Below are 14645 nucleotides of genomic sequence, written 5' to 3'. Positions count from 1 at the left end.
CAACCCGGGCCCCAAACTGCCTTGTCCTGCCTGCTTGCTGGGCTCAGGGCTCAGATTACAGGTCCCCACAGGAGCTCTGACGCCACGTGGGGCCTGAACCTTGTTCTTGCTAGAACAGCTTATTTCTCCTCCTGAGGGTTATCTTTGGAGCCAGATAATTATTTGAGGGTGCAAAAACCTTCTGAAGTTGTTAAACAAAACAAAACAACAGAGCATCTTTAGAGAAATTACAAATAAATGAGTGTTCATCCTTCTAATCTGGTTACAGATCTCCTCCCCAGGCCCCAGATGTGCCTTTCAACTAAAGGGCCTTTAACATTTGTCCAAACTCCATACACTTTGGGCTTCCCAGGACACCCCTTTTCACCTAAGGGCAGTGTTACCTTCCTCCCCATTCACCTTCCTGCCTCAGTCGTGCACTCCTGGAGGCTGGTGTGCATGGCTGGTTGTCGCCCAGTGTAGGGGTAGTCCTGGGGACCTGAGGATGCACAGTGCTGCTGGCCTGGGCCAGGAGGGCACCTGGGGGTTCTCTGCCCTGGTGAGGGGCTGCAGGGCGAGTGCCCTGCCCATCCCACTCCAGCCCAGAGGTAGTCCTGCAGGGCCCAGTAGAGATACAGGTGAGGGAGGAAAGTATTAAGTAGATGAGTGGTCACAGTCTGTGAAATGAATCAGGAGTGGAAGCCAGATGGAACACTCAGAGGCAACCCCATGAGTGCCGAGTTTCTCTGGCCCAAAGCTGTGCCCAGGACTGAAGTGGAATTGCCTCACCCCCAGGACAAGGTGCAGGTGCTCATTCCTGCTAGGCCTGTCTGCACCTCTCCCCCAGGTGCTGAGCCCACCTTGAGACCTGCCTTCTCACAGAGGGAGAGCTCCCTCTCCCTCTCCTACCTGGCCAGGCCTCTTCTCAGGGCCTCTCTTCCCTGCTCACAGAGCCCACTACTGCTCCCAGCCAGGCCTCTCTCTGCTCCTCTCTTTCCTCTCTCTGAGCCCATTTTGCCTCTCCTGGGTTCTGCTTCCCCTCCCCACCCTGGTGTCCTCAGGGTATGGATTCAGGTGGCAGCAACATTTCCCAGGCACCCCCTGGCAGGCAGGTCATCACGGGTGCTAGGGTCCTACATGCTGGTTCTCAGCCCTGGTCCTCACTGGCTGTGTGACCCAGGATAAATCACTCCCCTCTCTGAGCCTCAGTTTCTCCATTTGAAAAATATGTAGTTGGAGGATGTGATGACTAAAGCCTCTTCTAGCTACATAATTCTCTCTCTCTAGAAAATATTACTCAACACCAGGCTGAGTGAAAAATCTGCTTAACTTCTACTCTTGATTCACCATTTTAAGGCTGCCCTGCCCCACTAGGCATCACCCACAGTGAGAAGAGGCATTTCATTCCATCTGCTTTTCCACTCAGGACTGACCTTGGCCAGCCTGTCCTCTCTCCAGGCCCTCGGGGCCCCTCCCAGGGCTGTGGCCTTCCTCTGGCCCGGCGCTTGGTCAGGGACTCATTTCCTCCTCTGGGTCTGAGCACTTTCCCAAGGAGCCAGCGCCTGTTCCTGCTGCCTGGATGCTTCCTCAGAGGCAGGCCTGGATCAGCTTGGCAAGCACCTACTTGCTGTTGATGAGACTTAATTAAGGTAGGAATCTGCTTTCCTCCTGGCCCTGGTGAGAGGCGCCTCCTCAGAGCTCAAGGACACAGGGTACTCTATTGTTCTCTGGAGAAACGCAGCTGCCCACTGCAACTGCTCCTCAGGGTCTGTCAGCTGCTGCCCTCTTGCTCCTCCTCACTCTCAGTGGCCTTGCACTTCCCTCCTTGCGGGCTTGTCCACGTATCCACCCTCAATGATCGAAGTCCTTCCCAGGGCTGGCATCTTTCAGTCATTCTCCTTCAGGAGGTCTACGATGCCAAGTCCACGGCCATCAGGGTTCTCATCAGACTTGACCTATCGGCACAATTGGCACAGCCCATCCCCCTCCCTCAACTAGAATTCAATCTCTCTGGGTTACTCCTAGTTGCTCCTAAGGAGGGCTGCTCCACCTCAGCCTCCTTTGCTTGCTGGCATGCCCCGGGGCTCAGCCCTCAGGACTCTGTTCTGTCTCTTTCCTCACTCATGGTGTCATGCTCCTTGTAGGCTGTTGATTTACAAATGCATATTTGCAGCTGAGAGATGGCTAGATCCCACTCAGAGCAAAGCCAAGTCCTTACAACGACCTCCAAGGCCTGCATCCCCTGCCCCTGTTACCTCTGTGACCTCGCTGTCTCCTATAGTCCTCTTTGTGGTTCATTGACACCCAGACCCAGGCTGCCTCTGGGCTTTTGCATTGCCTGTTCCCTCCATCCGCCCATAAGTATCCCATGGCTGGTCCCGCATGTATTCAGTTCTTTGATCTAATGCCACTTTCTCAGTGAGGCCTTCCCTGATGACTGTCCTTTAAATTGCAACCCGCACCCCACCCCACTGTCTCGGCATTCTCTCTTCCTTGCTTTATTTTTCTCTGTAGTACTCATCATCCACTGACATGCTATGTCTTTTAAATATATTTGTTTATTGATTATGTCTTTCCTCTGGAAGGTAAGCTGCACGGGATCAGAGGCTTTTGTTTGTATTTTTCACTGTCTCTCTGGTGTCTAGAACAGTGCCTGGCTTAGTAGCTGATCAACAAGTATTTGTTGAACAAATGAATGGGTTCTTCAATAGATGTCCTTGTACACAGATTTTCATGTTCTGGTGTTTTCACTTTTGTAGAGTAGGTTCTGGAAGTCAGGTTGTTCTTTCAAATGTTCATACAAAGTGTTTTTAACTTTAATAAACAACTCTAGATTGTTTTCCAAGATTGTTTTTCCAGAAGTTGTAGTAATTTATGCGCATTTCCCACTTGTGCTGGATGCCGTGGCCCATGGAGCCTTGCCAGTGTGCTGGGGGAAGGGGAGGGCATCTCATTGTTTTCATTCTCATTTCCCCGACTAATTAGAGAAGAGCATGCTTCTTGTTTATTGACCACTTGAATTTCTATTTCTGTGAATTTGTTTTGGTCTTTTGGGGGGAGTTGGGTGGGACAGCTGAGCTTTTCTTACAAGTGTGCACAGGGCATCTACATTTCTTAACCAAAAATCCCAGATAGTTCTCAGAGTTATGGCGGGTCCAAAGCTCTTGCTCCAGAGTGAGCACACTCTTGGTTTGCCACTGCCTGACATGCCCTGGGGTTCCCCCACGTGTTTTAGAACTAAAGCTATTTTAATGTTTTTTCCCCAGGAAAAATGTTGGTTCTCTGTATTTTCTATGATAAACTGGTGTTATTTAAAAAAAGAAAAGATATTAAAAACAATCATAAGAAAATCTTTGTGCTGTAATGCCCAATGGAAAAAGCATTTACAGTTCGGATGTACTTTTGATGACAGCTACATAAAAAGGCTCTCTGTATCTAGAAACTCTAGCAGTGAATCAAACAAAACACAGGGAGAGGATTGTGGGTAATTTTTTCGTATTATGGGAGGCAGGCAAGGAAGGTGACTGTGAAGCCCTAATGGAAAAGGATGAGCTGTTGGGATAATGGCACTCGGGTTACAACCCTTGCCTCTGTGCCTTGGCAGACATCACTAATCCATCACGCCAAAGCCCAGACTCAGCCTTTCTCAACCAAGTAGCCCAGGGAGCTACTAGTCACAGATCAGAGCTGGCTGGCAAGATCACCCATCCTCCATGGGCAGAAAGCAGTGCTGTCAGCGTGGGCCCCGCAGAGGCCTCTCTTGTTGGGGCAGTGACATGCTTCCCAGCTGTGTTGTGGCTGCATTGCAGCTGCATTCCGCTTGGAATGCTTAGTGCTCCTGCCTAGCAGTGTGCTCTGGCTGGGCACCTGGGGCCTTTCAACCTGCACTGGCTCTCATCCCTTTCTGGAATCTCTTTTCTTCTTGGACCTTGGGGCTTGTCGGGACCAGGAACACGGTCCTCAGCCCAGGTGTGCCTGTGTCCAGATGCTGGTGCACCCCCTCAGGCACCACCCCCTGGCCTGACTCTCTAGCCTCCGACTTTTACTCTCATGATTCCTGGCATGACCCTCCCCAACCCACGGTCCCAGCTGTGACTTCATGCCAGGGTGTGGTACCCACCGGCACGTCCTGACTGCCCGACCAGGGCCCTGGCCCTGCCCCTCCTACCTGCCTTGTACTTGGCTTGTCTCAGAGCTGACAGATTCACCAGCGAGACTCACTGTAGGACGCTCAGGAATTCCTCACAGACCCACCTTCTCTAGACCAGCTTGGGGAGGTGGGTTGATTAGAAAGAACACAAAGAGATATTTCTATAGCTTTTTCCGTTTTTGTAAAAACTGTAGATGATATAGGAAATGACATAGAAATGTATGAAAATATTGTCATTAATTCAACAACCTGACTTCAGCACTTACTGTGCTGGCGAACATCCTTCCACACTCTGCCTCCACACCCATTGAGATACGTGCATTACAAATGGTCTTAAATGTGATCATGCTGTTATTCAACCTGAGTTGTTCACTCACCCACATGTCATGAGCATCTTAAATAATGCCAATGATGAAAAACATGTTTTTCCTCTCCTAAAACGTAAATTATATTCCACAGGATTTTTTTTTCTCCTAGTATATCTTCATTTTTACTTCTACTGAGACAGGGACTTCATTCTGTCTCCTAGTAATAGATCAACAATTTTCAGTTGGGTGCATAGCCACGGACAATAAAGACAATATATCCCAGCTCTCCATGGACTCTGTGGTCATGTGACTGAGTTCTAGCCAATGGGCTGTGAGCAAAAGAGGTAAGTATTGAACCTCCTGGGTATATATGCACTGTGGTGTTTTATGTAGCTCCACAGAGTCTTTGACACTCCTTTCATTAATGGTGAAGCCTAATTCCCTTCCCCTTAAGTGTGCACTGTATTTAGTGCCTTGCTTCTCATGAATAGAATGATGTCATTGTGTGTGACATCCGAGATTAGGGCAGAAGAAAGAGTTGGCTTCCTCCTCGCTCTCTCTCGCTCTCTCTCTCTCTCTCAACCTGTCATCCAGTCTGGGAAAGCCAGCTGCCATACATGAAGACAATGAAGAAGCCCTATGGAGAAGCCCACATGGCAAGGAACAGAGGCGTTCTGCCAACAGCCATGGGAGTGTCGTTTTGGAAGCAAATCCTTAAGGCCCAGTCTAGGCTTCAGATGGCTGTGGTCCCAACTGACATCTTCAGGCAACCTCTGAATTCCTGACTCACAGAAACTGAGATATTAATGTTTATCATTTTAAGCAACTAAGTTTGGGGGTAATTTATTATGCAGCAATAGACAACTAATACATGCCCTTAACAGGATGAAGGGGACCGCCTTTCCCCTTTACCCTCTGTCTGGATCTAAGGTGGATGTGCTGTGCGCCAACATGGATCTTGCAGATGAGGGCAAAATGCTAGAGATGGAGGAGCAACCACCTAGGTGGGGTCTGGGCCCTTGATGGCTTCATGGAGCAGAGTCAGTTAACAACTCAATCTTCTACAATATATGAGAGGAAAATAAACATCTGTATTAATTAAGGCAGAACGTCCCAGCCAATGTTAGGCCTCCCTGGTGTGTGTAAATGGGTTACAGGTGTGTGAAGCTACTGGTCACCTCCAACCCTGGGCCGGTGGCCTGTGCACACAAGCAGCCTTATGCTTTCACCGGAGTGAGCTATATAATTGTTATCATTTTCTCTGTGTGCCATAATGAGAGGAACATTCGGGAAGCTTTGGATCTCTGTCACAACAGCCAAGTTTTATCCTAACAAATATACCCTGCAAAATGAAATTTTCCTTAGTACAATTTAACACATGCTACTCTCCTTAATACTGTACCTGGGTAGTTATGCCCAGAAGGAGTTTGTCAGAGCTTGGCAGGATGAAGCTAGCGCGTGTTGCAGGTGGTCAGAATTTTCCCACATCCAAGAGGCCCCGCCTCGCTGGTCCTCACTCACCCTGCTGCACAGCGGGCTGACTGCAAACAACAGGGATGAGCTCTTTACTCCAGCATCAGAGAAGCAGAGCTGCTTTCAATCTAGATGCCTTCGACTCCTACTCCTCCCCCCGTAAGCTGTGTCCAAACCTGAACTTCCCTTCCTTCTTGGGATCTGCCCGCCTCAGGAACAGAGGTGGCAACAGAGCTGAGATGGACACATATCATCTTGTCCTATGCTGTTTAATGATGTCATTTCTCCCTGAAGACAGCCATGGTCACACATGCAGACAGAACCAGGCCTCACTTGGACAGAAGGCTACTCAGAGGGAAGGGACTGGGGCTTTCCTGTTTTCACCCACTCAGAACAGCAGAATCTCAATTTTGGTACCTTAGTAAGGTTCACCTGACCCAGGTAATCGGCTGAAGGGGTCCTCCGATGAAGTGGCACCAATGATACGCACAAAAAGCCTTCTCTTTGGTGATGCGCAGAAGCACTCACTGTTACACTCCACTCCCATGTTCTGTAAGCTTGGTTAACATCATTTGTTTTTTTAAAATGTGGCTTTATGTTTATTTTTATTTTTCAATTACAGCTGGCATCCAATATATTTGTTTCAGGTGTACAGCCTAATGTTCAGGCATTTATACAACTTACAAAGTGATACCTCAATGAGTCTAGTGCCCACCTGACACCATATATAGTTTTACAACATTATTGATTGTATTCCTTAAGCTGTGCTTTCCATCCCCTTGACTATTTTGTAACTGCCAGTTTGTACTTCTTAATCCCTTCACCTTTTTACCTGTCCCCCCATCCCCATCCCCTTGAGCAACCGTCAGTTTGTTCTCTGTACCTATGACTCTATTTCTGTTTTGTTTGTTTGTTTATTTTGTCCTTTAGATTCTACACACAAGAGAAATCATATGGTATTTGTCTTTCTCTGTATGACTTATTTCACTGAGCATAATATCATCTAGTCTATCCATTTTGTTGCAAATGGTAAGATTTCGTTCTTTTTATGGCCGAGTACTGTTCTGTTGTATACATGCACCTCATCTTCTTTATTCATTTGTCTGTGAGTGGATACTCAGGTTGCTACCACACCTTGGCTATTGTAAATAAAGCTACAATACACATAGAGATGCATATATCTTTTCAAATTAGTGTTTTAGACTTCTTCCGATAAATATCCAAAAGCAGAATTTTAAGGCAGTTAAACTGGGTTATAAGGCTGTTCTGTTTTTAGTGTTTTGAGGTAACTCCACACTGTTTTCTATAGTGGCTGCACTACTTTGCAGTCTCACCCACAGTGCATGGGGCTCCCTTTTCTCCACATCCTCACCAACACTTGTTGTTTGTTGATTTATTGGTGAAAGCTGTTCTGACGTGTGAGGTGATACCTCATTGTGGTTTTAACTTGCATTTCTCTGATGATTAGTGACAGTGAGCATTTTTTCATATGTCTATTGGCCATCTGCATGTCTTTTTTTTTTTTTGGATAAATATCTATTCAGGTCTTCTTCCTGTTTTTAAATTGAATTGCCTTTTTGGTGTTAACTTGTATGAATTCTTCATATATTTTGGGTATATCGGATGTACCATTGGTGAATATCTTCTCCCATTGGTAGGCTGTCTTTTCATTTTGTTGATGGCTTCCTTTGCTGTGCAAAATCTTCTTAGTGTGATGTAGTCCCATTTGTTCAGTTTAGTTTTAACTTTTTCTACCCTTTGCCCAAATAAACATAGCTAAAAGAAATATAAATAAAAGCAAAGTCAGAGGGTTTACTGTCTATGTTTTCTTGTAGAAGTATTATGGTCTTGGGTCTTACATTTAAGCTTTTAATCCATTTTGAGTTTATCCTTGTATATGGTATAACAAAATAGTCTCATTTCATTTTTTTTGTATGTATCTGACCAGTTTTCCCAGCATCACTTGTTGAAGACACTGTTTTTATTCCCGTTGCATAGTCTTGCCTCCTTTGTCACAGATTAATTGACTGTATAGGTATGGGTTTATGTTTTTTCTAGTGTCTCTATTCTGTTGCATTGATCTATGTGTCTGTTTTTATGCCAGTACCATGCTGTTCTTATTACTATAGCTTTGTAGCATAGTCTGATATTAGGTAACATAATAACTCCTACTTTGTTCTTGTTTCTCAAGATTGCTGTGGCTATTCAGGGTCTTTTGTGGTTCTGTATAAATTTTAGTTCTAGTTCTGTGAAAAATGCCACTGGTATAATGAAAAGGATTGCATTGAATCTATAGATTGCTTTGGGCGGTATGGACAGCTTAACAATGTTAGTTCTTCTTACCATGAGCATGGTATGTGCTTCATTCATTTGTATCTTCTTCAATTTCTTCTTTTTTTATGTCTTATAATTTTCTGAGTACAGGTCTTTTACCTCCTTAGTTAAATTTATTCCAATTTATTCCTAGGCATTTTCTCATGCAATTGTAAATGCAGTTATTTTCTTAATTTCTCTTTCTGATAGTTTGTTATTGGTATATGAAAATGCAACCAATTTCTGAATACTAATTTTATATCCTGCTACTTTACTGAATTCATCTATTGGTTCCAATAATTTTTTTTTCTGGAATCTTTAGATTTCTCTCTATATAGTATCATGTCATCTATAAATAATGATGGTTTTACTTCTTCCTTTCCAATTTAGATGCCTTTTATTTCTTTTTCTTGTCTGATTGCTGTGGCTTAGACTTCCTAAGCATCCATATGTTTAAATACCAAAGTCATTCTTACATTTACAAGATGTTCCCAATATCATGGCCTCCAGGAACTGAGATGGGTGTGTCACTGTTTGGAATGCATCACAGAACCACTTGAATTATTGCTATTGCCATTTCTCTCTCACTCTGTCTTTTTGGTTTGTGGTTTTCAGTGATCCATAGTATTTTTTACCTGAAACCCTTGGGGCTAGAAGCTTTTAAAGTGTTTTTTTTTTTTTTTTTTGTAAGGCACGTTAGAAGAGTAATATAGTGCTATTGTGTTTATTATGTAACTCCTCACCAGTAGTGTGGAGGGCAGTCCCCTGTAATCAAACACATTAATATTAATAGTATTTATTAATGCAATGTATGAATAGTCCCTGTCAAAGGGATAAACACAAATTAAGTGTCAGTTCAAGTCACCAAATGAGTTCTGCTCACGACAGATTTAGCCCCCAAAAATGACACTCGTGCGTGGACACACATGGTTGGTCTCTGGAGCTTTGGGGTTTGCAGAGCAGCGATTGTATCAAGTTCAGGTTGAATATGGTTACCGTGACTTCCCTGTGTGAGACCCAGGCCCTGTGTGACCTGAGCTGTCTCCACCGAGGGCGCTGTGCTGGGAGTGTGGGTGACCCCTGGAAGGCCCTGACCAGTCCCTTGCACACAGGGTTCCCCTGGTCTAGGTTCCTGGCCCTGAAACACTTCTCTCCTTACTGACTGGTGCGGACAGCCAGGCCTCCCTCCCTCCGAGAGAACCCTGCCCGGCAGCCCCAGGCGCAGTCTCCTTGGACTCCAAGATGTAAGAGCTGGAGCTGCAGCTGAAGCTGGAGCCAGTGGGGGCCCGAGATGGAGCCCCAGCGACCCCTTTTTGCAGATGAGGGGACTGAGAACCAAAGAGGGTGAGCTGCACAGACTCACGCCGCTAGTCAGGGAACCAAGACTGGGTGATTGCAGACAGGGGCCGCGGTGCTGAGGGCACGTTTGAAACTCAAACTAGAAAAGCCTCAGGGGGTACCGGGAGTGCTCCGAGCTCCCCGCCCCCCACCCAAAGTGATAGAGGGTTCCAGCCCACCCTTTCTATCTCGGGGCACAGGGGGAGGACAGGGTCAGGCGGTCATCGAATTCCGCCTCCCACCCCGTTCCCCACCCCCTGAGCCCCTCCCCCAGCGCCCCCGCGGGCGCCTGGCCCTGTGTGGGCCGCTCCGGCTGCGCTGGAGCCGCGCTCAGGCAAACCACGCCGCACTGGACGCCATTCAAGCTTTTACAGGCCCTCAAATTGGGGCTGGAGCCGGAGAGGAAACACTAAAATCCTGTGTACACAACTTCTGTCTGTGCGCGGGCGCCTGCCAGAGAGTCGGGAGCGGCGAGGGACACGTTTGTACTGTTAAGGGTTCCACTCCTTTCGCCTGGCTCTGTTTTAAACATTGATGTGTCGCCCAAAACCAAGTGTCCAGGGTGTGGACACAGGGAGGAGTGTGGGGAACAGACCCCCCTCCCCCCACAAAGCTGGGGCAGGGTCCCGATACTCCATAAACCTCACGCCCCCCAGGCCTAGGCTCCTCCTCCCCACAGACAGCTGCGGCTCAGGATCTCCGGTGACTTAGGGGTCAGAAGCCCCGGCCTTTGGAGCGGAGCAGGACTGGTGGGACCCCACTCACTACTGTGCATCCCTGTGACTGTGGGCGTCTGTAAAATGGGTGTAATAATGGAAAGCCACTTCACAGGTTTTCTGGGAACATTAAAGAGATGATGTAGGGAGGGAACCAGCTCTGAATCTGGCACATCATAGGTGCTCACCAAATGATGGCTGTTCCTATTATTCCTATGAAGTAGTAGCCATAGCACCAGTGTATGCTAGGCGCATGCTCCGTGCTGCATACATCTTAATTTATTTAATCCTCACAGTAGCCCCATGAGGTAGTACTTTAACCACATTTTATGGATGAGAAGCTAAAACAACAGAAATTGACTGACTTACTCAAGGTCACACAGGTGGTGATTGGCTGGGGCAGAATTTGAACCCGTGTACTCTGTTTCAGAGTCTTAGGTGCTTTGCTGGCACTGAACTGCTGGTCAGCTGTATGTGCCCGTGGCATCCGCACACCCAGCCCCCAGCCTGCCTTCCCAGCTTCATTCCTGCCAGTGTCTCCAAGCACACCCTACTGCAGCCAGCAGTGCATCTCCCTGGGTCTGAGTTGCTATCCCCACTCCCACCTCTTGGCTTTGGCTCAGCCCCTTCCCTTGGTGCAAAGCTCTGCCTTCTGACTATTTGTTCGTTAGGTCCTTCTTTGCCACCCCCTCCAAGGAGGCTCATTTCTTCTCTGAGCTGCAACACCTTCCCCACCCCCTGCAACTTCAGGTCTTCCAACTCCTTGATCTTGGGCCACTCTGGTCTGTGGATGTGTCTGTCCTGCTCATTCTGGTCCCTCATCAAGATCCCTGAAGGTCTGGCCCAGTCTCTTGTGCAGGGCAGGACCCCTGACTTGGGGGAAATTAATTTTCACTGATGACAAATCTAGGGCGTTGGGTGACATCCCTGTGTGAAGGAGGCAGAAGAGGGGCTCCCGCCAGCTTGCTTGAAGGAATTGGGTGACAAAGTGGGCATCGGCCCGGTGTTCCTGACACCTGCTGCCAGCCCAGGAAAAAGCCAGCGCAGTGAGATGTTACCTTGGCTCCCTCACTCATGGGTGCTTGTGGGGCCCTGCCAGCCCCTGCCTCCAACTCCCACTTAGTGGCCCTGTCATCAGGGCCTCCCAGGAGCCTTGCTGAGTCTCAGGGAAGGACAGACACCTCACAGGGATGAGCTCCTTCTGGCTGGGCTGCCTCAAACCAGCAGCCTGCGGGGGGCATCTGTTCTCCAGGCCTGTCTGTGCTCTACCAGACACCAACCTCAGCTTGAGCTGTGCCAGCTTGTACCTGTGTGGGGGGACCCTCCAAACTTCTGCTGGGTAGTTAGCACCCCCATCTGGCTTCCCCCAAGCAGCTCGACCCCCCAGTGCCCACACTCGAGGGACTTGATAGTATTGTAGGAATCACACGGCTTTTGGAAACGGGGGTCTGGGTTTGAGGCCTCACACTGCAGTTCTGTGAGGTCTCGGGCCAGTCACTCAGCCGCTCCTGAGCCTGTTTCCCCACAGGGGTGATGCTGTCTCATTTTCTCAAGGTTAAGTGACATGAGAGGCACGAGAGGCCCTGGAACACTGTCAGAGCTGAAGTGTCATTTCATTACGTGGGAGTCACACACTGGGGGTGACCTGGATTCTTGAGATCATTTGAGAGCTGGGCCTGCGGGAATGACCCAGTGACTCAGTCCCAGCTGCGAGCAGGCGGGAATTAATGATGAGAAGGCCAGCATTTCCTGGTCCGGCCCCTACAGGACTCAGAGCTGAGTGCTCACCCTTCTCCCAGAGGGGGAGGGTGTTTTCTGCCTTGACCATTTGTCAACTTTGACCCCTGGGGGAGGGGACCATTTGTATAGGTAGAAGATGCTTTAAGTCTGGGGTGCCACAGGTGCCATATGAAACACCCCACATGCTAGGCAGAGCTGCAGTGGGGTCCTGTAAGTGAAGACTGGTTTGTGACCACGTGGGAGAGACCCCAGAGACTTCCAAACAGGTCACAGAGCTGAGGGGTTTGAGGACCTGTGAGTGGGAGCCTCAGGGGACAGGAAACCTGGAGACATGTCACTGTATGCCTACAGGCTGGCCAGACCTGAGAGTCTGGGTATCTAGACCGCTCCACTGAAAGAGGGATGGATGCCACATCCTGCTTCCATACAGCCCTGTTCCTTCAGTCCCAGTCGGGAGCAGTCTGCACGGTGTGGCAGTGCCCTCTGCTGGCCATGCTGGGCCAGCACAGGCTGCTCCTTCGCACAGAGCGAGAGTGACTCTAACATTCCCATGGGGAGCCCTCCTCCACAGCCCTGGACTCAGGCTAGAGAGCCGGGCCCAGACTGGGAAGGAGCCTGGTAGATGGAAAGCTCAATCCTATTTTACAAATGAGAAAGCTGAAGGCCAGAGAAATGAAGTTGCTCAGAGTCCCGCAGCTACTGAATGGCTGAGCCAGACCCATCCTGCAGGGCTCTTCCTCCTCCTCCAGACAGAAGCACTTCATGCAAATATAACAGAAGTCGGGTGTACTGGAAATAGCACTCTTCTTTATTTCACTAAAATCAGATTAGATCTGATCCCACCTCTGCCAGGACTGTGGAAAAATTTATTCTTTCTTGCTCTTGGAGGTGGGAGTGGGGCTCTTCTTCCCTGGGTCTGTGCAAGAGCCCCGGAGTCTAATGTGATGCTAGAAAATTGGGGTGGGGGGCAGGCTGTTTAAATTCTCACTGCGTCAAGGCCACTGTGAGAGCTCCGCATCCAAGCGTCAGGGGCTTTGCCGCCGCCTGGTCAAGATTGGCAGCCCTGGCCTTGGGCCAGGTCCACTCCCTCCCCTGATGCCCCCAGCCCAGCCCTGCACCTGAGGCCTTGTCCCCTTCTTGGTGGGCATTGCTACTCCTGGCCACTGAGTTGTCCCCAAACCACGTCTTTCTCCTCTCACCAACCCCCATCCTAATCTCCTTAAATTGCCGAAGATCCTGAAAATAAAAGGAAGAAAGTAGGTTGAACAGGGGGAGGAAAATCAAGATCAAACAGTAAACGACTATCTCTGGGTAAGTTCCTTCTCTAAACACTGCGCTAGGCAGCAGCATGTGCGGAGGCATAGGGTTGGGCAGCAGAGGGGTGGTCATGGGGAATGGGCATGCTAACTCTCCAACTGAATCAATAAAAGTTGACAAAGAAGTCACAGAAAGTTGGATTAGGGGCTAAATGTTCCCAGAGCATGGGTTGCAAAGCCAATCCTATCTGAAAGGAATGAAGCTGGGGTCCCGTTGTCATCCCAAGTATAATGAAGAAGAACTGGAGGGTCCAGCTCTCTGGATTCTGGAGCTCTCAGCCCTGTCTTGAAGCTCTGGCCCAAACCATCCATACCGGGCCATCAGCAGCCAGTCTGGTGCCCCCAGCCCCCTGAGGGCGGCGCCCTCGGCCTACTAGACAGGGTGCATCTGCTTCTTCAAGGGCCCTTCTCTAACCCGGGAAAGTTTGGGTTTAAACATGCAGGTGACAAAACAAATTAAGCTCTAAGGATCAAACTTTTATGTTAAAAGTATAGGAGTACCCTGTGTATATTTGTATTTTTAAAATATTGTAGTAGTCAAGAGAATTTAACATATTAAAGACGAACAGCTCAGCCTGATGCTTCTAGTTTGAAATATATAGTAGAATTTAATATTATGACTTCAAGTTGGACGAAGAAAAAGAAATTTGACTCCATTTTTTTAGTGAATATTAATGGGATTTTAAAGAAAACTGGCGCTTTAACACATTTTATTTCTTAGGCTAATAAGAATTTATTACTTGGAGATATTGTTACATCTTATTATATGCTTGTTAGAGTCAAATGTTTGCTTTGTTAGGCAACTGAAGTACTTACAAAGGAAATATAATATATTACATTTATAAATGCAGTTCAAAGTGTTTAGGGGAATTTAATGAATTAAGTTTGCAAATAATTCTTGAAGCTTATGGCCTTCAAGTTGAGTAATAGGACATTAGTCCAGGAAAACTGAAGGTCACTGTTCTTATCTTGCCATATTTATAAACAGAAGATTCGTGAACTGGACGTAACAGCCTAAGAATAACTAGATTATTTCTATTTTAATGAATTGAACATTAATTTAAAACCCAAGTAACTGTAAGTAGTCTTTTCTGGACTGCCCTCAGACATAAAAAATATTCACAGTGACAGCTATTAACCCTAATAGCTGACATTTATGGAATGCTTGACACTGATGGTCTCCTTTAGTCCTCTGTTACAGAGGCGAGACACTGGGGGGTCAGGAACTTGGCCAGGCCCACACCTCTAGGAAGAAGGACAAGCTGGACTTGGGTTGGCTCGTTGGCTCCAGAAGCTACGGCGTTAACCACAG

The 14645-nt window shown here is 47.9% G+C and overlaps 1 long non-coding RNA gene across 2 annotated transcripts in view; it reads left to right on the top strand.

The window, feature by feature from the left end:
* Positions 1 to 1426: 1426 nt before the first annotated feature.
* Positions 1427 to 14645, top strand: part of LOC123479537 (uncharacterized) — a 29479-nt gene continuing 16260 nt past the window's right edge. For both annotated transcript variants that reach the window (XR_006655175.2, XR_006655174.3), the window contains exon 1: positions 1427 to 1628. This is a non-coding gene — a long non-coding RNA (uncharacterized lncRNA). The remainder of the gene's footprint in view (positions 1629 to 14645) is intronic.

The sequence above is a fragment of the Desmodus rotundus genome, chromosome 5 (assembly GCF_022682495.2).
Source record: "Desmodus rotundus isolate HL8 chromosome 5, HLdesRot8A.1, whole genome shotgun sequence".
In the NCBI taxonomy this organism is placed as follows: domain Eukaryota; kingdom Metazoa; phylum Chordata; class Mammalia; order Chiroptera; family Phyllostomidae; genus Desmodus; species Desmodus rotundus.
Note: the sequence above shows the minus strand (reverse complement) of the source record. Positions and strands in the feature narration are given on the sequence as shown.